The 27524-nt window shown below is 36.5% G+C and overlaps 1 protein-coding gene across 3 annotated transcripts in view; it reads left to right on the plus strand.

The window, feature by feature from the left end:
• The window catches only part of LOC131547141 (diacylglycerol kinase beta), a 145478-nt gene that overhangs the window by 1092 nt on the left and 116862 nt on the right, over positions 1-27524 (plus strand). Inside the window, exon 2 of one of the 3 annotated variants that reach the window (XM_058787486.1) lies at positions 16-260. The exons of 1 other annotated variant lie outside the window; for it this stretch is intronic. The gene's annotated coding sequence lies outside the window, so the exon portion shown is untranslated. Of the gene's footprint in view, positions 1-15; positions 261-20801; positions 21072-27524 lie in introns of those variants that run through there. One more of the 3 variants, XM_058787484.1, reaches the window with a different exon arrangement.

Below are 27524 nucleotides of genomic sequence, written 5' to 3' on the forward strand. Positions count from 1 at the left end.
CAATATGTTATCCAGAAGCGGTTGGAGGACGCGTTTTAGTGCCCATTTAGGGACATTTGAGACGCTCGCAGCATTATTGGGCGTCATAGCGTTTCGGCTCAGCTCAGCTCAGCTCCTGCACACACGACGCCTGTGATGCTGCACGCGCACATGATGCCTAACAATGCTGTCTAGGTAGGCAGGTCGCTAGGTTTTGAGAAACAGCCGGAGTCACGACTCCAAACTGGTGGGAGATGAGGACACAATGAATTCATCTTTGGGTAGGTTCTCACCTTTATTATAGTTACTCGGATTTATAATGGATAAAAGATTGTTGCTGTTAGAATTAGACAGCAAATAGCGATTTATTTGGTTACACTTAATGATCAAAATATTACGGACATTGGCACATTATTCATATGATTTCACATTGTTGTTAAGTAATTAGTTTTTTTATTGATCATTGTGACATTGATTACTGATATGGGACCTCTATATAAATATGTAGGATAGAATGTAAGATATTATGGAGATTGAAAATGTGCTTCTTTCTGCATGTTTTCTTCATGCATTTATGAGATTCATATCAGAATGTAAAATAACAATAAGCCTTATATGTACCAATGGACAATACAACAGAAGCTTTGTTCTTTATGTTGTCCACTCATGTAGACAGATGTTGCCATTTTCATAAATGTTTATTGTAAGTTGTTATGTATATGTAATTGCCTGCAGTGTGTATGAAAGCGTACTTAAAATCGTTTTTTTAAAGGTTTGCAGATGTGTTGCTTTTCCCAGGACTGTCTCAGGAATGAGGTGTTTACAGTGCTGGGCAAAGGGGGATCCTGGGAGGTTGCTATTTTTAGCTCTTATTTCATCATTCCTCTGCACAGTGCAGTAAGCTGCTCTCTGCATCTCAATGATTGAGGATGGGCACATCAGCCCCCTGCTCTTTAAAATGTCTACAGCTTTTCAGTCAATCTGAAAGGACGAACGTATGTTGGGTCATACTCTTTTTCCATCTGCTCTATTGTTGTTGCTTTGCTGTGCAGATTCTAAGGCTGTTACGTAGTGCAGTATTGTGTGCTATACACGTGCAGCATTAGGACATTCATGGGCATTCAGTAGTGTTTGACAGAATGATGTCTCTTGATACTAAACACAATATATACAGGCACAGATCCATTCACAGTGTTTCTTCCAAGGTTGTCATAACAGCATGAGCCAGATTGGTATCTAACACCATACGCCTGACCTTAAACATGACCTATGCCTTTAAAGTTTCCATCCCATGTATAATCCGCAAGACATTTTTCATCACAATGAAGAGCATTCCTCTGTGCTTAATAAACACAAACTTGCCTGTAGTGGATGTGGTGTAGATTCAAGGATTTTAATTCAGAAGGAGTTTTATATTTTACACTTTCCATCACAGGAAGTGTCTTTGTTCTTCTGTATTTAGATTATGTTGAACTCGTAGCTAAGCACATTGTCATGGAAATATGAGCCAAAAATGAAATACAGTTTCCTCACTTACATTCAAGCCATGTCTCAAAAAATGTAACTTGTAAAAAATTTCTTTTGAATTTGTAGTGGCATTTCTAATAAGATATCTTTGACAGTTCTGGTCATTGGATTTTTAAAAAGCATAAAGTTTCTTTTGGATAAGATTCAGAATGAGATATTTTCTCAGTATATGTTTTGGAAAATGAAAGTAAAATAATGTTATTATGCTGTATTTGACACTAATTTTGATCTTTTCCATTCTGTCAGCTTGGATCCCTAACAACAGTGCATGAGGATGATGGGAGAAAAACACATTTACTTAAATTATTAGACGTTTTTATTCTTATAAATAATCTTTTGATCTAAAATTTCAATTTAAAACTATTTTTACACAAAATTTATAGCATCCGTTATATTAATTTAAGATATTGTTTGACTGAGAGCAAGATAAAAATGTATCTACCTTTTACATATAAATGTGAAATAGCCTATCTATTGAATTTTTTTTTTATTAATAGTTACATTTCACAAGTATAAAATGTTGCAGTGTATTTTGCTGCAGTGCATTGATACAGTGTTGTGCTACTTTCATGAAGTTATGTGTGGTTTGTCTCACTTTTGGCATAAATTGTATGAAACATGGCAAAAGAAGCAGTCAAATCTTTTCTTATGCGGAACACAGTTAGCTACACTAACTACATAGTTGATGATTTGATGTGAGGCAGAAAGAGCCTAATTGTGTGGGCTGTCAGCGGGGCTCACAGTATTCTGATAGGTGACAGCAAGCAAATGTTCCAAGCCAAGGCATATGTGTTTGTGTTGTAGGTTGCGCAACACTGTTGTAGAAGTGTCTTTGTTCAATGAAAAACAACACAGAAACAGTGACCTTTTTCTGACTAGAGATAATGAGAGAGGAAACCTGCCATTGTAAAGTATTGAACGCTGTCAGCACTGGGCCATAGTTAAGTGTGACAACTGAGAGAAATAGAGAAATGTCAAGGGGAGGTGCTAATTGTGTTAAATGCAGTTTAGTGGTGCAAAATGACCTCAAGAAAATGATTGACTGAAGGAGTAATTAATTGCCATTATTTTGAAAACATCATTTAATAGCAAATCAAGAAATTATTTGACATTCGAACAACAGCAATAGACAATTCACTTTTGTGTAACCATTTTTAAATATCAAATGAATTATAGCTTTTATACATTCAAAACAAGTTTGGGGACATGCAAGTTTAAGATTGCACCACATCATGTGAGCAGAATTCTATTTTTAATTTATTTTAGCTTTTACAGTAGGTTCCATTTCTCAATACAGAGTCCTATTTTATATACAGCATCTCTGTGGGTTTTAAAAGTTCTTAAAGTCTTTAACTTGATTTTCCACAAATTAAGGCCTTGAAAAGGTCTTAAATCAGAGCAGAACGAATTAAATGTAGCATTCGCTGAAAAAAACTGTTGTTTTTCTATACAAATATCTGAACATCATTTAATTAAGATACATTAACATGAGATGTTAACATATTACATCTTTTTTTTTTTTTTTTTTGAGAAATTTAATAATTTAACAATTGTTTTCTCTTCAATTAAGTTGATTGTTGAAGTTGAAATTGATTGAGCCCTTTGGCAGATGTTTATCTTGTCGTCTTATGCCATTTTGCTTATGTTGATGTAGCTTTACCTCAATAAAACCTGTAGAAACCTGAAGATCAAGTTAATTGTAAAATTAGGCTACATAATGTTCAAAATGCTAAAAATTAATTATTTTCTTGAAGGAACTGTTCATCAGTTAAATTGCAGCTGCAAAGATGCAGTCACATCACAGCAAGTCGACTGTAATACTTTTACGTCATTCTTCTTTTCCCTAGATGTTCAATAAGAGGCTGCAAAATGCAAAGGTCTGGCCATCTGCCTGGAGATGAGGGTAGCAATGTATTCTCTTATAGTTTCTCAGCCAACCAGGATAGGTGGCACAAATGGAGCATTTTAATTAGAAACTGCTGAGACATTAGGGGAGGATGCCAGCATGGCAAGGTTTTCTTACATGAACACGCTGCTTATGTTTTATCACTGCAAAACAAATAAGGCAAACAGAATTACTCTGACAATGAAGGGAATAGTGTGTTTTACAAAAACCAATTACAAAAATAAGCTATATAGGAATTCATATTGAATTTCCTGAGTGCTACAGAAATTAAAATATTTGTTTTGTTTTTTAGTTTATTCTTTACACCAAAATGCGAGCAATAGAATTCATTACAACAATAACATATTCCCTCAATAGTAGGCTAAGCAATAACCCTGCTTTGCCATTATTATTTATGAACGTTAAACGTATTCCCTCACAACAGTAGGCTAAGCAATAACCCTGCTTTGCCATTATTATTTATGAAGTTTTTATTGATTCACTGTAACTGGAAATAAACATTACACATTGCTTTGCTCGAGTTATAACTCGAGTCAGCATTTTGTCTAATAAGCATTTGTATTGAAAGTATCCTTAAATGCGATAATAATCCCACCCATCAGATGTCACATTACGTCATAATGGTGAAAACGCAAGTTCACGTCAAAATAAAGGTTGTAAAGTGGTTAGAAAAAAAAATTTGGTATAACACTCTTTGAACAATAACATTAGAGATCAAAATACATTTCAACTGACACAGGGAACAAGGTTATGCATTTGTCCATAGAGATGTTTACTAGCATTCCAGGTCTCTAAATTCCCAGGGAGGTTTCCATCGCTATGGTGACAGGTGCTGATGTCATCCAGTTCATGTCACTGGGTTTGGTGGGCTCCGTTCTGTCCTTTTTTCCCATCTCTCCTTTTCATTTACATCAAAACTTAAGCACCAGATTGGAATCAACATGATTAGAAAATGATCACTTCATAAGCCACCTCTGTTGTTTTTTTAATGAATTTGCTGCATGGTAAACCGTGTAAATATGATACAGTGAAAACAAGTTGGATTTTTTGGATGGATGTCGCCTTTTATTCTTCCTCTGACTGCTAATTAAGTTCTCCGTAATGAGCCCTAGAGGCATGCTAATCACATTAGCACCGTATTTACAGGGAGGTTTGGTGTCCAAGGTGTATATTTACACATGGGCAGCTGGAATATATCTATATCAGGGAGAGCAAAGTGAAGGAAATGTTTTTAGGAAATGTTCTGCTGATATATGCATGTCATGCTCATTAGCTTACAATGAACTTTCTGTTCCTTATTATTACACATTTCTTTGCACTTTTCCAGCCTAGTCTTGGCATCGTATTAAGCCAGATGGTGTAGTAATTATTATATCATTCAGCACAAGAGAAAATGTTTCTTGAGCTACGTTAACCAGTATGGTTGAGGTTAGGCTGGGCGATAAAACGATAACGATAATTATTGTAATATAATTTTCCTTGATAAAACGATAACAAGAGTTCTATAGATGTTCGATATAATGTTCATGTGTCAAAAGCAGAATGAAACAGAACTACTCATTTGAACTCCGCCACACAGATAAGTCTGGTCAGTCTTGGTCATGTGAGCACTAAACAGCGCTGTGCGCTTGAATTCAGTGAATGACTCTGTGATATAAACTAGTTTAAAGCCGGATAAACAGAGCTGACAAACAGGAGAAACACTGCTCAATGATACAGTCAGAAGGCTTTTCAATCTACAAATTGCCTTCATTTACCATGGATTTACTGTAGTAATACTAATTACTCCATGGTATTGTGGCAGAAATGTGGGATATTCATATTGAATTTTAATATATTATTAATGTAGACGTGTATTATAGGAGTAATGGAATATATTACTGCAGTATTTTGTTTGTGATTAAGAAACTGTTTTTGTGCATTTATACTAAATTTAATTTAGACTACTGTTTTTCATACAAATACCTAGAAACCATATACAACCCGAATTCCGGAAATGTTGGGACGTTTTTTAAATTTGAATAAAATGAAAACTAAAAGAATTTCAAATCAAATGAGCCAATATTTTATTCACAATAGAACATAGATAACATAACAAATGTTTAAACTGAGAAATTTTACAATTTTATTCACAAAATGAGCTCATTTCAAATTTGATGCCTGCTACAGATCTCAAAATAGTTGGGATGGAGACATGTTTACCATGGTGTAGCATCTCCTCTTCTTTTCAAATCAGTTTGAAGTAGCGCTGCTCAATTATGACAAAAATCATAATCACAATTGTTTTGGTCAATATTGTACATTGTAACTGAGCTTACATTTTTTAAAAATGCAAGTCTATTCAGTTAACAGCCTACTAGAGAAATTGAATAACCTAATGTAAAATAAAACAGCATTGCCTTCACTGTAAGAATTAAACTTCCTTTGTTTCTTATTAAAGCTGTTATTAAAGCTAAAGTCAAGAGATTTTGAATTTGTCTTTTGTTGTTTGATTAATATAAAGCACACAGTTGCAGCAGGAATATAGCCCGCTGTCACTTTAAGAGCCGCACGGATCCAATTTACTGTTACACATGTATTTTCATTCTCAACTCTTTCCGTTCATTTATTACATAACCGACGAGGGTTTTACGTGAATAATCACTAAGCACCGCATTTTGACACATTTTTATGTGTATTTGACCGTTTGGCTTTAACTTTTGGGTATGACTTTACATGTCCGTGTTGTGTTCTGTCTCTGAGTACATACACAGCAATCCTCCCGAGGAAGCGCAAGTTCTCTTTCATGCTTTTAAAAACATAAATAAATCTAATCAACATCACACCTTGCAAAAGTCTCGTTACATGATTTTACTGATTTGCACGTGAAATTGGGCTTTTATGGAGGAACGAATGTGCACTGCTGGAAAGGGGCTGAACGGGGCGCGATAATCGTTTTAACTTGATTACTGTATTTTCATAATTATTGGAGGCCGAAATCGATTAATTGCACAGCCCTAGTTTGAAAATATCTGGGCATTGAGGTTATGAGTTTCTGGAGTTTTGGTGTTGGAATTTGGTCCCATTCTTGCCTAATAAAGGTTTCCAGCTGCTGAAGAGTTTGTGGTCGTCTTTGACGTATTTTTTGTTTAATGATGCGCCAAATGTTCTCTATAGGTGAAAGAGCTGGACTGCAGGCAGGCCAATTTAGCACCCGGACTCTTCTACTATGAAGCCATGCTGTTGTAATAACTGCAGTATGTGGTTTTGCATTGTCCTGCTGAAATACACATTGTCTGGAGGGGAGCATATGTTGCTCTAAAACCTTTACATACCTTTCAGCATTCATGGTGCCTTCCAAAACATGCAAGCTGCCCATACCGTATGCACTTATACTGTAATGAAGATACGATCAGAGATGCTGGCTTTTGAACTGAACGTTGATAACACGGTGGAAGGTGTCCCTCCTCTTTAGCCCGGAGGACACAGCGTCCGTGATTTCCAACAAGAATGTCAAATTTGGACTCGTCTGACCATAGAACACTTTTCCACTTTGAAACAGTCCATTTTAAATGAGCCTTGGCCCACAGGACACGACGGTGCTTCTGGACCATGTTCACACATGGCTTCCTTTTTGCATGATAGAGCTTTAGTTGGCATCTGCAAATGGCATGGTGGATTGTGTTTACCAACAGTGGTTTCTGGAAGTATTCCTGGGCCCATTTACTAATGTCAATGACAGAATCATGCCGATGAGTGATGCAGTGTCGTCTTCAGGCCCTCAGAGCACGGGCATCCAACAAAGGTCTTCGGCCTTGTCCCTTATGCACAGAGATTTCTCCAGTTTCTCTGAATCTTTTGATGATGTTATGCACTGTAGATTAGAGGTCGACAGATTCATCGGTTTTGATTGCCACAACTATCGGGTATCGGCAAGAATCCATGCCGATAGTTTTCCGGTTTTCAACCGTTGCTGGAGTGGCTGAGAAGGGTCCGCTGGCATTATACAGTACAAGAGCGGCCTCTAGAGGCGGAAATCACTGACAGCACGTGTTGTTTATTTTGACACGTGACACTGCGTGCTGCACAGAGTGGTAAACTCCAGACTCGCATTTAAATACAGCCGACAGAAAAGCCTGCCGCGGAACAGAGCGCCATTCACATAGTTTTCTATTAAATTACATTATATTTGTCCCAAATCGTTGTGAATGTATACTTCACCCTAGGCTATAAATGATGTATTGTGCATTTTTCAGCAAAACGTTTGTCTTTCTGTGGCTCTAATAAAGTCTGTATGCTTCATATAGAGAGCTGTAATACAGATCACGGGTTCTCTTTCCGCTTGCTCTGTTTTTTTAAACACCGAACTTCAAACTCATTTATGCCACATTGTTCATTCTTGAAGCAAACTTATGTCCGTTTGGTGATTTAAATAAATTGTTTTAGACCACCACTTGATTTGAACGCAAAGCGTCTGGTGTGCGTGCGTGTGTGTGTGTGTGTGTGTGTGTGTGATACCTCTGAGTTCTCCTAGACACAGCGCTGCGCTTTTTTGATTGTTGAAATTAAATGGTAACACTTAACAATAAGAGTCCATTTGTAGCATTAATGAAAACTGTAGAAGTATTGTTCCTTGTTAGAGTGTTTTCATTTCAACATTCACTATTAGCTACTAATAGGCTACATTTTTTAATTTTAAAGTTTCTTCTTTTAACATTAGCAAACTATGAAATAACTTTAATGATCAGTATAGTACATACTATTAATATTTTTATTCATTTACAAAGTATGGTTCAGTACTGTTGCTGCTTTTTTTTTTAATAGTAAAGCACTAGCTCTCTTTCAGTATCCATTTGAAAACTATCGGCTGATTAATCGGTGTCGGCCAGTGTGGTCCAACCTAGCTATCGGTATCGGTAAAATCCACTATCGGTCGACCTCTACTGTAGATGATGAGATTTGTAAAGCCTTTGCAATTTGACGTTGAGGAACGTTGTTTTTAAAGTATTCCACAATCGTTTTACGCACTCTTTCACAGATTGGCGAGCCTCTGCCTATCTTTACTTCTGAGAGACTCTGCCTCTCTAAGACATCCCTTTTATAGCTAATCATGTTACAGACCTGATGTCAATTAACTTAATTAGTTGCTAGATGTTCTCCCAGCTGAATATTTTCAAAATTTCTTGCTTTTTCAGCCCTTTGTTGCCCCCGTGCAAATTTGAAATGAGCTCATTTAGTGGATAAAAGTGTAAAATTTCTCCATTTAAACATTTATGTTCTCTATGTTCTATTGTGACTTAAATTATTGACTCATGTGATTTGAAAGTCTTTTAGTTTTCATTTTATTCAAATTTAGAAAACGTCCCATTTCCGGAATTCGGGTTGTAGTTACATTTTTAACTTGGTGTTGAAGTGCTCTATGTGTGGTTTTAACTGTGGTTAGTACTTTGATAACGAACATAAATTTACATCTGCATCATAACTCAAGCTACTGCTACTGTCAACTCAAGCTAATATCAAATGTGCATTCCTAAGAGACAAAAATATGTAATATTATTAATATTGCAGCCTGCACTGCAAACTGTACTGAAGATATTAGTCATCAAAATCAGGCAACACAAACCTGTTTCTTGATTTAAAACAATATCACTCATTAAAACATGCAGAAACTAAGAAATAAAATTTTCTATTAAGATTTGTATTTTGTTAAGGAAAAATGACTGGAAATGTGTGAAGAATTCAAAAATGTGAGGTATTTGTCATGTTCTGACCATAAAGAGTAGGCCTAGTTTAAAACCACAATTAACAGTCTGGTTTTTACAACTCTTATAGGAGCAAAAATCTACCTTTAAACTTGAAAAAAATAAAGATTTGCAATGTATTGTGATAATTATAAATATCGAATAATATGAAAAAATTTACAGTGATAATAATTTTTTTTGGACGTATAGAACAGCCCTAGTTGAGGTTTTATCACTATTAAACAGAGTTATGAAGTTACTGCTGTAATGGTCATTATTGTATGCAAGTTTCTCAAGCATGTGAATGATGTCATTGCCTATATGTAAAATACATTATATTTAAATTACCAGCCGTTTTTAAACAAGCTTTTGATGCCCTGTTAGCAGTACGTTTCTATGTGGTTTCCAGTGAGAGATGATCAACACTGTCAAAGCAGTGCAACTTCTAAGAAACCATCGTAAGACTAACTTAAAGCAGCCAAGGCTGGTTTTCTGTTCTTACCTGGTCTTCCTGGTGATCTACTTTAGAGGGGTTTTGGCCACTTTTCATCAGGCTGGGAGACCAACCTGTCAACCAGCTAGATCTTGCTGTGAGATCATTTAAATTCAGCTAATGCTGGGAACGCATTGCATGGTTGTCAAAGTCGTCTCATCACAACACACAACTGTCTGGGGTACTGTTTAGTTGTTGTTGTGTGCACACTACACAATGCACAGGGGGTCACCAATAAGAAGAATCTAGTTGTCAAACTACGTTTCAAACACATGTGAGAAGTGATACATGAAAAAACATACAATCACGTGTGAGACAGGATTTCTTACTGTTAAAAATTGTTGCCCGCAAGAAGTTTGCAATACAAGTTGCCTACATGTTGATTTGCAGCGAAAAGAAAAAAGAATATGACAAGACTAGAATGGTTTCTTGAAGAAGCCATGCATGCTGATGTTCTGTTGAATGTCTGTGACTCCTCCCCTGACATTTCCCTTGCCCTGAATATTGCTCTTTCATTGGCTGTAGGTTGTCGCGATGTCATTTTTAGTCAAAACACATTTCAGACTGCTGGTCAAAACGGTCAGTGGGCCTCATTCATTAAACTTACGTAAATATATGAGTAAATTCTGAGTAATTTGCACGTAAAACTTTAGTTGCTATGATCTGGAATATCCACGGTGCCAACGTATTACTACTATCTAATTTTTAAGAATTTTACTAAATATAAAAAGCAGTAACCACCAGTAATATTGACTTCTCCATTGTTGCAGGCAGTTGTTGTACAAGTAGGATGGTTGGTCGCTATTTGTACCACCCGTCCTCTATTTACAGCTGGGTAAATAGTGACAGTGACGAGTGCTGTGTTTTACAGTGTCAGGATTTAGTGCCATCAGTTTACCAAAAAGAACACAGAACGTTTTACACACCATTTACGCGTGGTAGGGAGCAGGTGTACATTTCTTTCTTACCAACTAACATTTTGAAAATACGAAAATTTTCATGAATTCGAAAGTTTATGTCAGAATGGGTTTACAATGATTTACACACACATTCGTTCTGCTCGCGTTTCATGAATGAGGCCAAATGTGTGAAAATTGGGGCTAAAATCGTGCAGTGTGTACCCGGCATAAAACCAGCATAAATAATCTTATGCAGTTTTTCTTTCTTTTTTCTTTTTTTCTTTTAGGAAAGCTACTAACAGCAAAATGTTAGTTTAAATGTTAATTTTGTTCTGGACACATAGCTCCAAAAATGTTCATCCTGTAATAAATATTGCCTGATGAGCAGGGCTAGTTGATCTCAATAATTAATTTATCTCATTTAAGACCCTTTAAAGAAAAACTGCCATATTTCCATGGAAGCAGAAAGAGAAGCTTATTAAACAATGAATCAGTTCATTAAAAATGCATGATATAACAGGGAAATAAAATGCAGGTACACTCAGCACAGCTTGTCTTTTTGTGAAAGAACAACTCAGAAGTTTTTCAATGGCAAGACATCAAAAAGCAGTACGGTTTTCCTCTTTCTTGTCCAACTTTAGAAAGTGACAGTAATGTAACTCTGTACACCACAGGGAAAGCACCACCTCCACTGCCCCACCACAGGAACAAGGTAACCTGCACTTTGAAAAGCTATTCCCAGATTGCATTCCTCGACTTGCCGACTCCACTTAATTATTTCCACCCTCAGTGATAACATTTCTGTCAGTGGTGGGTGTAATGATTAGTTGTCAGTGGTTTTTGTCCTTTCGCACTGAGAGGTCCCGCTGAAAACCCTGTTCTTTACACCCACCCTCACATTCAGGCTGAGTCAGAACACTGAGTCGCCTGCTGTCTCGAACCCTTCCTTCTCCACACAGCCTCTTCCCATCCATTGCTCATTTACCCCAGATTATTCTCATGGCTGATGCTTAACATGGCTGATTTTCCCACTGCCGCAGTAGGATCTGTCTCAATAAACACAAGTTCCGTCAGAACTCTCATAGGGGAAAAAGAACCCCATCCACATAGCTCTCTTCTCAAAATAAAACCAATTACCTGACAGGTCCACGTGATTATGGGCAAACAGAGAGGCTGTGGCTTGAGGCAAGCAGTAAAATGATGCAACTGTGGAAAAGTAATAATGTGCTGGAGCTCATCGAGCCCAGTTTGTTTTATTGCGAAAGCAAACAGTACTTATCAGTGAAGGATAAACTCTCCAGTTGTGTATTTATAGCAACCTAATAGATCCCAAGTGTATAATCTTTTTTTTAGGACAAAATATAGATTTTTTTTTTTTATTCATAATCAGGACCTTCCTTGTAGTGTTTGACTTCATAAAGTGGGATTGAAACAATAAGCAGTTTATAAAGTATTATGTTTTATTGAAATCCAAAGTTTCTGAATTTAAGTGCAGTTTTCAGGTAATAAAAGTTAGATTGTGTATGTGTCAAAAGTGGCATTCAGCAACATTAATCATACATTCAGAGCCCCAGCTGCATTAATTTCTCAAGTCTTTAAATTTTCAAATGCAATATCTACTTTTTAAAATCCAAATTGAATTATTTAAACCTGATGCTGAATTATTAAAAGCTGGAATGTAAGAATGACAGCTCACCATGGTTAAATTATGGTTGAAATTTAAATTTAGAATTTTATTATTCTTTTCTTTTTTTCTTCATTTTATTTCTTTTTCATTTTCTTTCCCCTAATTTTTTGTCCCCTAGCAAATCATCAACATCGTCATCATCAGTTTTACTCAATTTCTCCAGTCCTTAAGCACGATTCCAACATTTGCCTCTATAAATATTTTTTTGATTAATGTCAACACTATTCAGTCCCAAGGTTAAAAGGAAACCCCTACAGGGACATGTATATGGGTGAGAGTTATTCCCTTGCTTCTCAAAAGGTAGGATACTCTGTTTGCATTTGCATGCTAATAGAGGTGGTAGTAAATGTACTGTGTGCACAGTAATGCTAATGTTAACCATTCATCAAGAGGCTGCCAGAGACATTATTGATTCTCAAGTCAGGACATAGATGTACAGATAGATTCCCTGTCTGTGCTGCTCTGGTGTTATTCCTGGTACCCGTTTATAATGAACTACTTGGAATCCATATAATGTCACAATTGAAAACTGGATGGAAGTGCTTTTATACACATGTAAAGCTAGCACCGTTGCTTACATCAAAGGAAATGCTAAAGTGAGAGCAGGAGGTCCCTGCAGAGGAAACCAGAGCTCTGTCTTTTTGCAAATGTGTGCATGACTGTGGTAAAAACATGAGCAGAGGATTTCAACCTGTCTTTGTGACTGTAACAAGTGCAGGAAGTTTTTGAACAAAGAATTATTGTTTTATGCATTTAATGAATTGTTTTTAAAACAGTTCTAACTCTAAATTCTGACTGGTTAAGCTACATATTATGTGACTCACAGGGACAATAGGTTTGATTAGCAATAGGTTTTTGATTAGTTAGCAGAGAATGCACTCAACTTTGATTACTTTGTGTAACTGTAAAAAACAAAAACAACAAAAAAAGTTTACTGCAGAATACAGTGTTTCAGGTATTACAGGATGGCATTCTGGTGCCTGGATGTTTTACAACTTATAACTGTATAGTATCATCAATCATAACTTTCACTCTCAGGAAAAATGTTACAAAATCTGTCAGTAGCACAGTACCCTTTCAAAAGGTAGTAATATATGTATATTTTATTCAATATTATGTACCTTTAAGATACTAATATGCACCCTTTAGGGGTAAAAAAAAAAAAAAAAAAAAGGTAGCAGCTCAGTGACAGCTTTAGTTCTTTTTTTTCTTTTCTTTTTTTTTTTTCAGAGAGTGTACCAAAATCTGCTTTTTGACTTAAAATGTACTGATAACCATAATAATACTGGTGGTATGATAGAAGGCCAGTTTGTTTGTTTACTCTTGTCCTGTCTGTGAGAAAAGGATACGACGCAGTCAGTTTTTCACCTTGTGTGCATGTTTGTGACCTTTATGCATGTGTGAATAGGTGGGTGTCAGTAACAGGCTGTGCATGTGTGAAAATGTATTATTGCTTGTGTTCCCAGAAATGAGCGCATCTCTCAAAATGTGCGTGGGGTCCTCTTACCAGGGATTCTGTTTAAGCCATGATTATACGTGTCTCAGACTGCTTTATCAAGACACATTTTTTTTTTTTTTTTTCTTCTGCATGTAAGTGCCTGTTGCTAATTCAAACCATGATATATTCTGCTCTTTGCAACTTCTTTTGAAAACATCTTTTTTGATCTTAGCCGATTTGGGCCAAGAATTACAATTATAATGTTTTTGGATAAGTCTGATTTTTTTATGAAATGTCAGCTTTGTTATATTTGTTTTGTACAATACTTCTTCATCACATCTTCTCCATCTCCTCCCCCTTCTTCCTGCCCTTGTGTCTCTGGGGATGAGCCTGCCAGCCCAGTGATGTAGCTTTGGATCTCATTATGTGGCAGAGATGTAATGGAGCCACATGGTTGTCGGTCACACGCTAAGATGTGCATTAATGCAGAACTGTTTGTCCACTGCAGCTGCTGGTGGTCATATAACTGGTGCCCCCTTATTTCCAACTCGAAGAGGAAAAAAATAAGGCATATGTTTCAACATAGCCTTCAGGACATTCCTAATCTGTCTTTTTGCTATTTTTATTTCCACATCTGTAGCTACTTTATAGTGCGGAAATTTGGAATTACTGTGTTGGATTGTTTACACTTTAATTGGATCATAGTTTGATACTGTATTGGGAAAGCTCATTTCCTGCTGTTGCAGAAATGCAGTACTCCATGAAGTGAACCTTAAATCCTGTACAATTTTCTAATTATAGTTAGTGTGTATTCAATGCACTACTATACACTACCGTTTAATAGTTTTGGGTCTGTAAGCTTATTGTTGTTATTATTATTAATTTTTTAAGAAGTCTCTTATGCACACACCAAAGCTGCATTTATTTGTTCAAAAATAGTTTTTTGTTTTATTCTTTGCTGAATAAAACTATTAATTTCTTCTCAAAATTGTAATGATTCAAAACTTTTGAATGGTGGTGTAGGTGTTACTAAAGGTTTCAGCACCCATCTTTCCTCAGTGAGATTTGTGAGAAGTCGATATCATAAAAGTATCTTCTGATTATAGTTTGGGAGTCGTACCAATTTTATGATACTTTTATTGTGAGTTTGCATGGAAAAGAGTGATTAGTGCATTCTGTAGAATTTCGTCTTTTATGTTCCACAGAAGAAAGAAAGTCATACAGGTTTGGAACATTAGGGTTAGTAAATAATGACAGAAACTTTATTTTTGTCTAAAATAATCTTTTTTTTTTTTTTTTTTAAGCTCTTAGCCAATATCTGTTATTATGTGTCTTTATATTAAGTATAGGTGACGTCTTTCACCCAAACGCTTTCTGTTCCAGTAACAGCAATAAAATGCAACCAGACAAACCACTATTCCTGACATATACTGACAAAAATATAACAAAATAACATTTTGCATGATTTGCAATCTGTTTTACACTTCTTTTCCGATGTTTCTGTCATTACAGTTGCGTGCATGTCTTACAATTCACACTCCTCCTACACACTCATTCACACCACACACACGCTCACACACACTCATATTACTGCCAAAGGCGTATATATTTCTCCGAAAGGTGTCCAACAAGGTAATTCTTGCTAACTGGCATATACCATGGCAGGAGAACATGAACAGTCTTGCTTTTACAGCAAGGTACTACTGCAGACTGTCTGGTTCATGCATCGTTGCACAGTTAAAAGAGGAAAAAAAGTGAGGCGAGACGATTTTTTCCCAGGGTGCTCTCACTCATGATGAGAATGAGGTAACCGGTCCCAGTGGACTCTAAGGTTAGGCACGAAGGACAGTGCTTCCGCTCACTGGGGAGATGGGACAGCCGGAGGGATAAAAATAGCAAGTGAATCCCACCCCCCAGGCTCTCTTTTGTCCTTCTGGACACTGTGTGAGGGTCTCTCTCCTGGTACCCTGCTGCCTTCCCCATAGACTCTGACAGTGTGTGACCCTGCTGTAGGTTCCACCCAGTGCTGGATTCAGAAGCAAATGCCTGTTTCCTGTCACTGCAAAGATAGAAAGATAGACAGATAGATAGAGTACAGTTGTGGTCAAAATTTTACTGCTGTGTCTGCAAAATTTTAATTATCATACAAAATGCATGTTTTTTTTATTTTTTATTATTTAATACTGACCTGATGTTATTTCACATGAAAGACATTTACATGTAGTCTACAACAGAAAATAATAGTTGAATTTATAAAATGGCTTTTCCTTCTGGAGCATCAGTGACTGTTTGAACCTTTTGTAATAGTTGTGAATTACTATTATTTTCTCTTGCGGACTATATGAAAAAGTATTTTATGTGCAATATGTTATTCAGGTCAGTACTACAACCCAAATTCCAGAAATGTTGGGACATTTTTTAAATTTGAATAAAATGAAAACCAAAACACTTTCAAATCACATGAGCCAATATTGTATTTACAATAGAACATAGAGAACATAACAAATGTTTAAATGGAGAAATTATACACTTTTATCCACTAAATGAGCTCATTTCAAATTTGATGCCTGCTACAGGTCTCAAAAAAATTGGCACGGGGGCAACAAAGGGCTGAAAAAGCAAGAAATTTTGAAAAGATTCAGCTGGGAGAACATCTAGCGACTAATTAAGTTAATTGACATCAGGTCTGTAACATGATTAGCTATAAAAGGGATGTCTTAGATAGGCAGAGTCTCTCAGAAATAAAGATAGGCAGAGGCTCTCCAATCTGTGAAAGTGCGTAAAAAGATTGCGGAATACTTTAAAAACAACGTTCCTCAACGTCAAATTGCAAAGGCTTTACAAATCTCATCATCTACGGTGCATAACATCATCAAAAGATTCAAAGAAACTGGAGAAATCTCTGTGCGTAAGGGACAAGGCCGAAGACCTTTGTTGGATACCCGTGCTCTTCAGGCCCTCAGACGACACTGCATCACTCATCGGCATGATTCTGTCATTGAATTAGTAAATGGGCCCAGGAATACTTCCAGAAACCACTGTTGGTAAACACAATCCACCGTGCCATCTGCAGATGCCAATTAAAGCTCTGTTATGCAAAAAGGAAGCCATATGTGAACATGGTCCAGAAGCACCATCGTGTCCTGTGGGCCAAGGCTCATTTAAAATGGACCGTTTCAAAGTGGAAAAGTGTTCTATGGTCAGACGAGTCCAAATTTGACATTCTTGTTGGAAATCACGGACACCATGTCCTCTGGGCTAAAGAGGAGGGAGATCTTCCAGCATGTTATCAGTGTTCAGTTCAAAGGCCATCATCTCTGATGGTATGGGGGTGCATAAGTGCATTTGGTATGGGCAGCTTTCATGTTTTGTAAGGCACTGTGAATGCTGAAAGGTATATAAAGGTTTTAGAGCAACATATGCTCCTGTCCAGACGAAGTCTATTTCAGGGAAGGCCTTGTGTTTTTCAGCAGGACAATGCAAAACCACATACTGCAGCTATTACAACAGCATGGCTTCGTAGTAGAAGAGTCCGTGTGCTGAATTGATCTACCCGCAGTCCAGATCTTTCACCTATAGAGAACATTTGGTGCACCATTAAACGAAAAATATGTCAAAGACGACCACAAACTCTTCAGCAGCTGGAAACCTATATCAGGCAAGAATGGGACCAAATTCCAACACCAAAACTCCAGAAACTCATAACCTCGATGCCCAGATGTCTTCAAACTGTTTTGAAAAGAAGAGGAGATGCTACACCATGGTAAACATGCCCCCGTCCCAACTATTTTGAGACCTGTAGCAGGCATCAAATTTGAAATGAGCTCATTTTGTGCATAAAATTGTAAAATTTCTAGGTTTAAACATTTTTGTTATCTGTTCTATTCTATTGAGAATAAAATACTGGCTCATGTGATTTTTGAAGTAGTTTTCATTTTATTCAGATTTTTAAAAAAACGTCCCAACATTTCTGGAATTCGGGTTGTAAATAAAAAAATAACATGCATTTTGCATAATCCCTCATACTTTGGTAAAGTAATTGACATTTTGCAGATATTGCAAAGTTTATGTAAAATTTTGACCACAACTGTAGATAAATTTTTATAAATTCATTTAAATTCATGTTATGGCCAATCAGCAGTAAGTGGTTAATATTAACATTTTGCAATAATTTGTCCAAAATGAATGCTAAAAGTTCGTCTTTGACGTATTTTTCGTTTAAAGATGCGCCAAATGTTCTCTGTAGGTGAAAGATCTGGACTGCAGGCAGGTCAATTTAGAAATTTTCTAAAAATTGCTGTGAACAGTGTTAATAAATTTAGGGCTGTCACAATATCAGATTTTCACTACACAATTATAGTGGCCAAAAAAAATCATCATTATGAAATTTATCATGAAATCAGTAGAATTAGAATCAGTTAATTAAAGAAAGAAAGAAATAGGTCCATTATGACAACCATAAGTTCATGAATGAACTCCACGTTGGTTCATAACAGTGTTTGCTCATATCTTCAAACAAAGAGGACCATAAGATAGGGACAGGAAGTGAAAGCATATGCTCTGCTGGCACAAGGCAACGCCGCCATCTCTAACAGCAAAGGGGAAAGTCCCCTCAAAAAGAGAGCACTAAAGAAAGCCAGAGAGAAAGAACAGACACCTTACGCAGCCCTGTAGACCTATATAAATTTTCCTCTCCCTGTTGTATTTCTCTTGCCTTTTCAAACATATTGTTTCACCATGTGAAGTCTCAACGCTTTGTGGGTTTTTATGATGCTGCATAAAACAGCACAGTTGCAAGAAGCACGTAGTTGGTGTGGAACCTCATGTTGGCACTCCTACACGTTTCCTAAACACTGATTACTGTATGCACAAGATGGCCCCGCTTACCATTCTGAAATAATCACGGTAGGGACCGTCTTGTCATTTAGTCTCCTTATTTTCCTTTTTTGTCTATAATAAGAGTGTGTGATCTACTCTCAGTGTCCTTCAACTTCAGAATCTCAACAAGCCGGAGGCCTCAGGGTCAGCTCATGTCCTCTGATTGAAACCACTTACCTAAAAAGGTCTTTTAGAGAAAATTTATGATTGCTCTCTTTTTTAAAAGATAGAAAAATGAAAAGAGGATGGCATACCTAGGTGAAAGTCAGGCCAGACAAAAACAGTCTGCTTTTGATCATAGGAGCAGGGGAGGAGCGCTCCAGGGCTATTTCTGTCCCTTTGTCTGCTTCTCAAATTAAGTGATGGAGCGATGGTGCTACAGCTTAATTCCCTATTCGGTGGATAAGCACTGGTCTCATCCCATCATCCTTTGAGGGACCATTATATCATCCCAATGTGACATCACCAAAGATCTACTGAGTTTCTCACTGTTCACTCGTGTTAAAAATAAAGGTTCTGAAAGAGGTTTTCACAGCAGAGCCAAAAAAGAACCATTTTTGGTTCCCCAAAGAACCTTTCAGTATACAGTTCTTAAAAGAACTACTATTTTTTTTTTTTATATCAATTATTGTTAGTGTAAAGGACTTTTTAATAATCTACTGAACCACTACAAAAAATAAGCAAAAATGGATGTTGAAGGTTCACTGCCAATAAAGAACCTTTATTTTTAAGAATGCGTTCTTAAATCTATGAATGTACCATCAATATTTTTAGATATATTAAATATACATTTTCTTTCTGCTTAGATTTATGCGGGATAAAAGCTTCTTGGCTCACTTTTCCAAGTAGCTTAACTGAAAACTTTGTATTGCTTATGTTTATAGTTTTCTTAAAGCCCCCATGAAATCATTCAACAGACACTGTTGTCTCTTTCTGTGTTGATGTATTTCCTTTTGAAACAGGAAGTTTGTCAAAGGGCTCACCACTTTTTTTTTTTTTTTCCTGTAATTAGTGGCCATTAGTTATGTTAGCTCCATAAAACAATGTTTTGCTCTTTGCTAGTCGAGTGTGGGTGAGACATTCATTTTTTAAAGAATCATTTTATTTTTGATTCATTTTCCTGAAGAAAATGATTGTAAATTTTATATGTGCACATATGCTGTGTTTGTCAGCATTTTGTACAGTAGTAAGCAGATAACAGATAACAGACATGGACTAAAAGCCACAAAACTCTCATTATGATTTTTGCTTTCATTAAGCACCATGGCTTGTTTAGTGCTGTTGTGCTGCATTGTGATCTCGTTCTGTTTGTGAACAATGAGTCTGAATGTAGTGGAACAATATTGTGAGCACCAGCCACATGACACTTGCCCACGTAGAAGTTACAGTGTAAAGTATGTAATTATAGTTGTGCAGCTGATCTTCTCAAATTACTATGAACTTTTAGCTTGTAGCAGATAATACCAGCATGATACTATTTTGTAGTTGTATTTGGCTCTGCAGAATGAGCAGAGTTATGTAGCATGTCATTTTCTTATAAAAATAGAAAATAGCAAAACAGCAGTCTGCCAAGTCGGTTTTTTGAAATAGAACTGTTTTGAAAATGTTTTCATTACCACTAGATTGTATCGGAATATTAAATAGGATCCGAGCAAATGGGGTCCCCAGCAGTACTGCAGAGTGTCTACCAATAATTGTTTGATCTCAAATTAATTTTTGTTGAAAAAGGTATGATTTAAAAAATTTGTCTCAGCAGATATTACCCCAGTCTTCAGTGTCACTTCAGAAATCATTCTAAGCTAATTTGATTCTCAAGAAAAGAAACATTTTTAATATTATAAGTGTTCACAACAGTCATGCTGATTTAATATTTTTGTTGAAACCATGAATATAGTAAAAGAAAAGTATGAATTTCTTTCACCCAACTTTTTTTGAACAGTAGTGTATAGAATAAATGAAGTTGGAAAAAAAAAAAAATTAAGTTAATAAAGGCTTTTAAAGCCTTTTTTTTAAAGATGAGGTAAATAATACAAATGTTACATGATTTTCTTTTATCCCCCGCCCCCCCCAAAAACATTATAACATAAATGAATTGAGATTTGATTCTACATTATGGCACGTTTTATAAAAGCCTGGAGAGGGACACTAACTGTGGTGGTTAGGGTTGTTCACAAGGGGGAGGGCTGGCCCTATGAGAAGCACTTTGATATTGCACTGTTGATGAGAGAGAGAGTGTGCAGAGCGACAACAGAGCGCTCTGTAAACAGGCTGTCAGAAAAGAAAGTGCAGGGACATTTTCATCCGCTACAGCCAAAGGAGAGCGTTGCATACAACACTGAAGGATAATCACGAGAGAGAGAGAGAGAGCGAGAGCGAGAGAAGGTTTAATTAATTCATGCAGGAGGGGAGGGATGTTTCTGCCGCTGACTGAGCTGGTTCCAGCACTGCCTGTAGCATTTTGCTTGTGAGCCCATCCATGCTGTGACCGTGACAGCACTCAGATCAGCCAGGATTTGACGGACACCATCACCTGAACAAGCAGAGGTAGAGTACGATTTGTCCTCCTTTCTCTCATGCACATCTGTTCTCTGCTTGCTCACGTACCCTCGCAATTGACCCTTGTTTTCCTCTCGCGATGTGTTCTCTTATGTCAACACTGCATATCAGGCACCAAAACGTGCACGTTTATCTAGCTTTTGAACTTGTGAAGTCGCATTAATTGGTGCGCTTTTTCTTTATTTTGCTTTTCTGTCTTCATCGTCTCACAGGAGATTATTTTTGGTGTTTCCTGTGCTTTGTAGAGTTCACGTGCAGGATGTTGCCTTCTTAGTGCTTTGTTATGGTCTACATTGCCATAGTTTGTCTGTCATGTCAGAGCTGAGTGCAGATAGTGTTTATATTTCACACTCAGCTGAGAGATCAATGCCGTGGGATGATGGATTCTGTTGATATGGGTGGGGGTGCCTGGTCAAAACCATTTGACCAGGTTTGTTTGGCATCTTCTGTGATGCCCTAAAGCGGCCCACAATTTTGATGTGTGGGATGATTCATTCTCTTCACAAACCTGTGCTGTCATGTGCTTGGGAGATGCTGGTAAATCTCCAATCGGCTCGCTTAATTACGGCTCATCATATAATCACCAAAGGCACAGGGTCTTCATGTCTCAACTGGATCTGTGGAGCAGGAACAGTGTGAGCTGTGTGTGTGAGAGCTTTTTCGCTGTTGCTGCTTGAGGACACAATTCATGTTGTCAGTCTTCATAGAGGGCTGAATATTTGTTGAAGCCGAATGTTTGCTAGTAATTAGCTCTCAATCATTAGAAAAAGACACAAGGATAACGAAAAAGAGAAAGGATTGCTCGTGACACTACCCAAGGTTAAAAACGGCAGTCAGCCATGAAGTATCTTAATGGAGTCCACAATAAAGGAGAGCCTGAATAAACACTCACTGATCATACTGTTGTCTTTGGCTTGTCTCTCATCTTTACTATGCCGCTCTTGGGTAGATGAGTATGTTTCTGTCGGTTGGAGAAGCACTGTGATTTATCCCGGTGTCCTCACTGGAAGCACACGTTACGAGAGCCACTTGGAGGGTCTGTGTTGGTGCGAAAGTTTTCAAAACAAATAGAAAGGAAGCATGTTGTTTTATTTTCTGTTGTTGTTTTTTTTTTCTATTCTAAATTCTATTTTTATCTATTTGTTGCCTTGTTTATTTAAAAAAGCCCTCTAACACCTGTGCTATCCGTTTGTTTTCTAACTGCTTGTTTTCTTAACAAAGGCTTCTATCACTAGTTTTCTCTATTCTTTTTCTATTCTATCTACTTGTTTTCTTTTTATTATATAGGCTATTAAAAGAAATTGCTCTTTTGTTGGTTTTGATTGCTTCTATTGTCCTAATTTATGATCTCTTTAGATAAAAGCGTCTGCTAAATGACTAAATGTAGATGTAAGTTAAAAAAAAAACACAATAGTGCTGTGGTTTTCTGTACCTAGTGTATTTCCTCTTTCTGTTTCTACATTATGATCAACTACTGTACTGTCATTCCAACAATAATAAGTAATAATAGTAATAAATGGGTAACACTTTAGTATAGGGACCAATTCTCACTGTTAACTAGTTGCTTATTAACATGTCTTTTTATTAACATTGGCTGTTTATTATTGCTTTATAAAGCACATATTCTGTATGACCATATTCTACATCCCTAATCCTACCCAATACCTAAATTTAACAACTACCTGAATAACTATTAATGCAGCAAATTAGGAGCATTCTGAGGCAAAATTCATAGTTAATAGTTTGTTAATAGCTAGAACTGGACCTTAAAATAAACTGTGACCAATAAATGTAACAAATTTAGTGTTAATATAATTATACATTTTTCTGTAAATATATATATATATATATATATATATATATATATATATATATATATATATATATATATATATATATATATATATATATATATATATATATATATATATTTATTTATTTATTTTTGTTGATATTTTTCATAAGTTCTTCCTATTTTTATGTAAGTTGTAGTAATAATAATAATATGAAGAATTGCATATTGATTATAAGCAATATTAGCTACATAATATAAATTACATTTATTTCATATAATAATTCTTATACATTATTATTATTATTGCATTAAATATGAATTTTACAAATTTTTCTGAATTCATAAATATATAGTATTGTTTGAAATATATTTATTTTAGAAATCTATTTAATGCGATATTATATAATAAGGCCAATTTAGCTCTTTTCCACCTTTGCCCTGCCGCTTTGTTAGCGCTCTGTTGTTGATGTTCAGTTAAATTAACAGACATTCAGACCGGATTGAAGGGCAGTAGGTTTCCCTTTAGCTGGGAATCAGAGCAGGTCTTGCCTGGCTTTTCCATGTCATTGCATTGCAATTTCGAACCAAACCCTCCTGTTGCCATGACATCCAACCCCTCTGTAAATACTCCCAGGATTTTTTTGAGCATGTAGGCCCCAGGAGAAGAGAGAGAGAGAGAGAGAGAGGGGAAAAGATTGCTCATGTTTTTTCAGCTCAGAGTCACTTAAGGAATGGTAAAAGGCTAAATGTATTCTCTACTCGGTGTTCTACGGCATGCATGCGTAAAAAAAAAAAGCGTTGAACCTGCTGTAGATAAGTAATTGGATGTTGATACCACGTTTTTTTCTGGAATTATGTGCCATGTCTGCATTGTGTATTTATACTTCATTTCGACTTTTATAAAGACTTATCTTCTGCAAAGAAGCCAATGTGCCTAAATAATAGGGTATTTGTGTTTTGAGTTTGTTTTAAGCATGCCCATTTAGCATTGCTTAATTTCAGCAGTGCTCTTTCCTTGTACTGTTTCACCATCCATTACATTGTTTTGGACCATTAAGGATATTACGCTAAATCTCAGTTTAGTCACACACTTGACTAATGCATAAGTGGTAAATGCAGCTGTAAGTAATTACAGTTGTGAATATCATAAAGATCGCTTTGTGGTTGCTTGCACTTAGAGTTTTCTTTTCTCACGTCAAACACAACTTGATGACTCTCTATGTATGCCATGTAAATGCATCAGATATGTCTAACAGCCATGGAGTGAGCACAATGTTCTCTTCAGAGATGCTGGTTAAACGCTCCTGTCTCCTCTTTAGGCCTGGACATGCTACGCTGATTCTGCCTCTGTGAAATCAATAGGAAAAAATTTATCTTTAACCAGACAGCAATAACCACACAGACCCAGAAGAAGATCCATACCTAAATGCCCTCAGTGCATCCATCAATCAGATAACGTTTCTGTTCAAGTTGTATGTTTTAGCTTGTGTGAGATGTTTGGCTGTTTCTTCTCTTTCTGATTTGTTCCACTGTTCCTTCTGAGGCCATACATTTAAAACAAAGCTTTTGCTTTTGTTCAAAGTTTGTGGGGCCCTAGACGAGATTATGAAAATGGACCCTACTGGTGTACATAGATATTCAAATGAGGGTACATTTTTTGGGTAAAATGTATATGAATTTTAGGTAAAGTGTATATTTTAGGCCCTGCCTAAAACTATAAAATAGTTTTCAATTATGTATTTAAATATTTAAATTAAATATAAATATGACATAAATATAAGAAAGACTTGACCTGCCAGCTAACTGAAATAATGTTTGAAGTGAAGTTGAAGTACTAAAATGGCTAAAACTGAAATAAAAATGAATTAAAGCTTAATATAAATATTAAAAAAATAATAATGAAATTGACAAAAGCGCATAAAAACTGAAAATACAAAAATAAAAATTAATTCAAAATATTCATAAATATTTTAGCTGTAAATAAAAAAGCCTAAATAGTTTTCCACCACCAGCTTTTGTAGATCACTTTGGTTATGTTTTTTGTGACACATTAATTTAAATAATATTGTATTTACTTAATTAGTCATTGGTCATAGAAACTGATTTGTAAGCATTAGATAAGATGTTCTTTAAATAGTTATGAGTACACTTAAAGGGTATTATGAATATAAAATAATGTTTTGTAACTATGTAGAGAAAATTGAAGCATTATGAGTCCCTCAATTAATATGGATATATATGGTATCACAGGCCTGATTATAGACTAATTTCCTGTTGGTAAACATTGTGATGTTTTTCTGTGGGCGGAGCTTCGGTGGTGGCAGAAAGATTCCTCTGACCGCTTCACTAACGCTAGCTATGAAGTCTATTAGCTGCTTTTTTTAACAATAACTGAAGAAATTTCGATTTTACCTGCATATGTAAGGTCACTGATTTTTGACAATCGTTTCTGTCCAGTCTGCTTGTTTTATTGCGTTTAACCAGCAGCAGGTATGCGTTAAAATTTTCATTTTCAATATTTCAAAATTCTGACTTTATTCTCGCAATTCCAAGATTATATCTCACAATTCTGATAAGAAAAATCAACTGGTCATTCTCTCTTTTGAGTTTATCCCACACTTCTGGCTCGCCCCCCCACTCGCTATTGTTGAGTTAAATCGAGTTACAAAGTCCGAAATGCGAAATATAAAGTTGCATTTGCGAGGAAAAAAAAGTCTCAAAAAAGAATTGAGACAAAATGGGTAACGTTAAATGTAAAATGTTATAGGTTTAAATAGTATTTCATGCTGTAACTGTAGGCCAAATATAATATATTCCTTACGAACCGCATATGTGAATATTATGTAGACCAATTGTTTAAATCAAATTTATGCTTTAAAAGTAGAGTAATCATAGCAGGTTTCATTCATTAGTCTGTCCGTTTAAACCGTCTGCATTTAGCTTCAAATGGCGTTTTACGACGACAGTATTCTATAAAAATGATTCTGACATCCAAAGGCACAACAGTACATTTTATCTCTTATTCTGTGGATTTGTCCCGTTTCACTCCGCTTGTTACCGTGTGTTTCTGCCACTAAAATGCGTGCGTAACTGTGACGTCTACACGAAATTGGTCTATAAAATGACTGTTAAAGGTCCCCTGAAGTTCCTTGAAACACGCAACTGAAACAGGAAGACAGGGCGGGACATATCGAGCAGCCCCGCCCCTTTTTAAAATGGCCAATAGCATTTTGTTTATATCTGCTCGGGTCAGAGCCTTTGAGCTCGGTAAAACCACATTTGACAGCCACAGTCTAATAGATTACCCCCTAGATTCAATATGAAACTAAAACAAAATAGTGATCATAATCATGCTGAGGATGTGTAGTTTTAAAAGTGTTTAATATATGCCGACTCGCACATATGATCCGCTCCGTGCGATCGCGTCTCTGGACCGGAATAGTCTGGAGTAGATCTTGCGCGTTGCCACGGTTTGCGTGACACAACGTGAAACCAGACCTCATTTGCCCCAATCTAAAGCATATTTACACTGTCTGAATCATTCCCTATCGCCTACAATGTGCACTACGTGCCATTCACTGTACAGGAAGTGACCGATCTCAGCCGCAGCTTCAACGTCTATTTATTGTGTAGGGGTGGGCACTTCGGATTCTAGAGAGCATTTCATTGGTCCGAAGATTTGATGAGAAGCTGAAGTATGAATTGACGTCAAAAAATCGTTGATCCATTTTGGTGGAAGTGACGAACTGCAAGCTTTGAATGCTTATATCCTCTAAATTCGAATTTTGTCACTGTTTTGGAGCACACTGGCTTATAGATAACCATAACATATTGATACTACTACACCCAAAAAACTTTAATTTTGATTTCATGGGGACTTTAAGTATGTGGTATTGACTATTACAAACTAGATTTTTTTCAAAGCAAAATGCATGTTTATGTTGTTAATTAAACATATTGCTAATTATCATAGGTTCATAATACATTTTCTGTTTTGTGCTGCCTTGAGCACGCCACACACAACAAAAAAGACTCAGTGTCGTAACTCTGCTTACACCTCCGGTTCTCTCACACACACAGTGTGAATATTGTAACCTGTTAGTATGAGTGGTGAAATAAATATACCCTGCTTGAAACAGAAAAACAAAAAAATATGTTTTTGTAAGCACAGATATCATCAAGTTGACCGTCCACAACCACACATAAATAGACTCGTGTTGCAATTTTTTTTTTTTTTTTTCTTTCTTATTTTTGACCGGGGGTGTCATGAGAGAGGCCAATTTCTGTCAGTAAAATGAGCCTATCAGGTCTCCTCCAGCCTCTTCCCTACGATTTGATAACGTGTCATCTTTAGCTGCCACTCTCATCCACTTTTGTCAGAACTCTTTCTGCCGGCTACACGCCAGACCGCAGAGACTATCTGTGGTGAAGTTGAGACAAAAATATTACACCATACCTTATCATACTTCAAACTGTGACAAGCCAGCTGCCTGTGGGTTAGCGAAACTGCCTGATGAGTGGTGACGGGTGCACATGGCAGCACTGCTGTTGGCTCTGACTGGACTGCGACCCCTGCGGCCCAGCCATGCCGTTTAATTCTATAATGTTTAGGAAAGTTGGGATTTTGGTATATCTGTGCCCCTCAC

Source organism: Onychostoma macrolepis, chromosome 09 (genome assembly GCF_012432095.1).
Source record: "Onychostoma macrolepis isolate SWU-2019 chromosome 09, ASM1243209v1, whole genome shotgun sequence".
NCBI classification, from domain to species: Eukaryota; Metazoa; Chordata; class Actinopteri; order Cypriniformes; family Cyprinidae; genus Onychostoma; species Onychostoma macrolepis.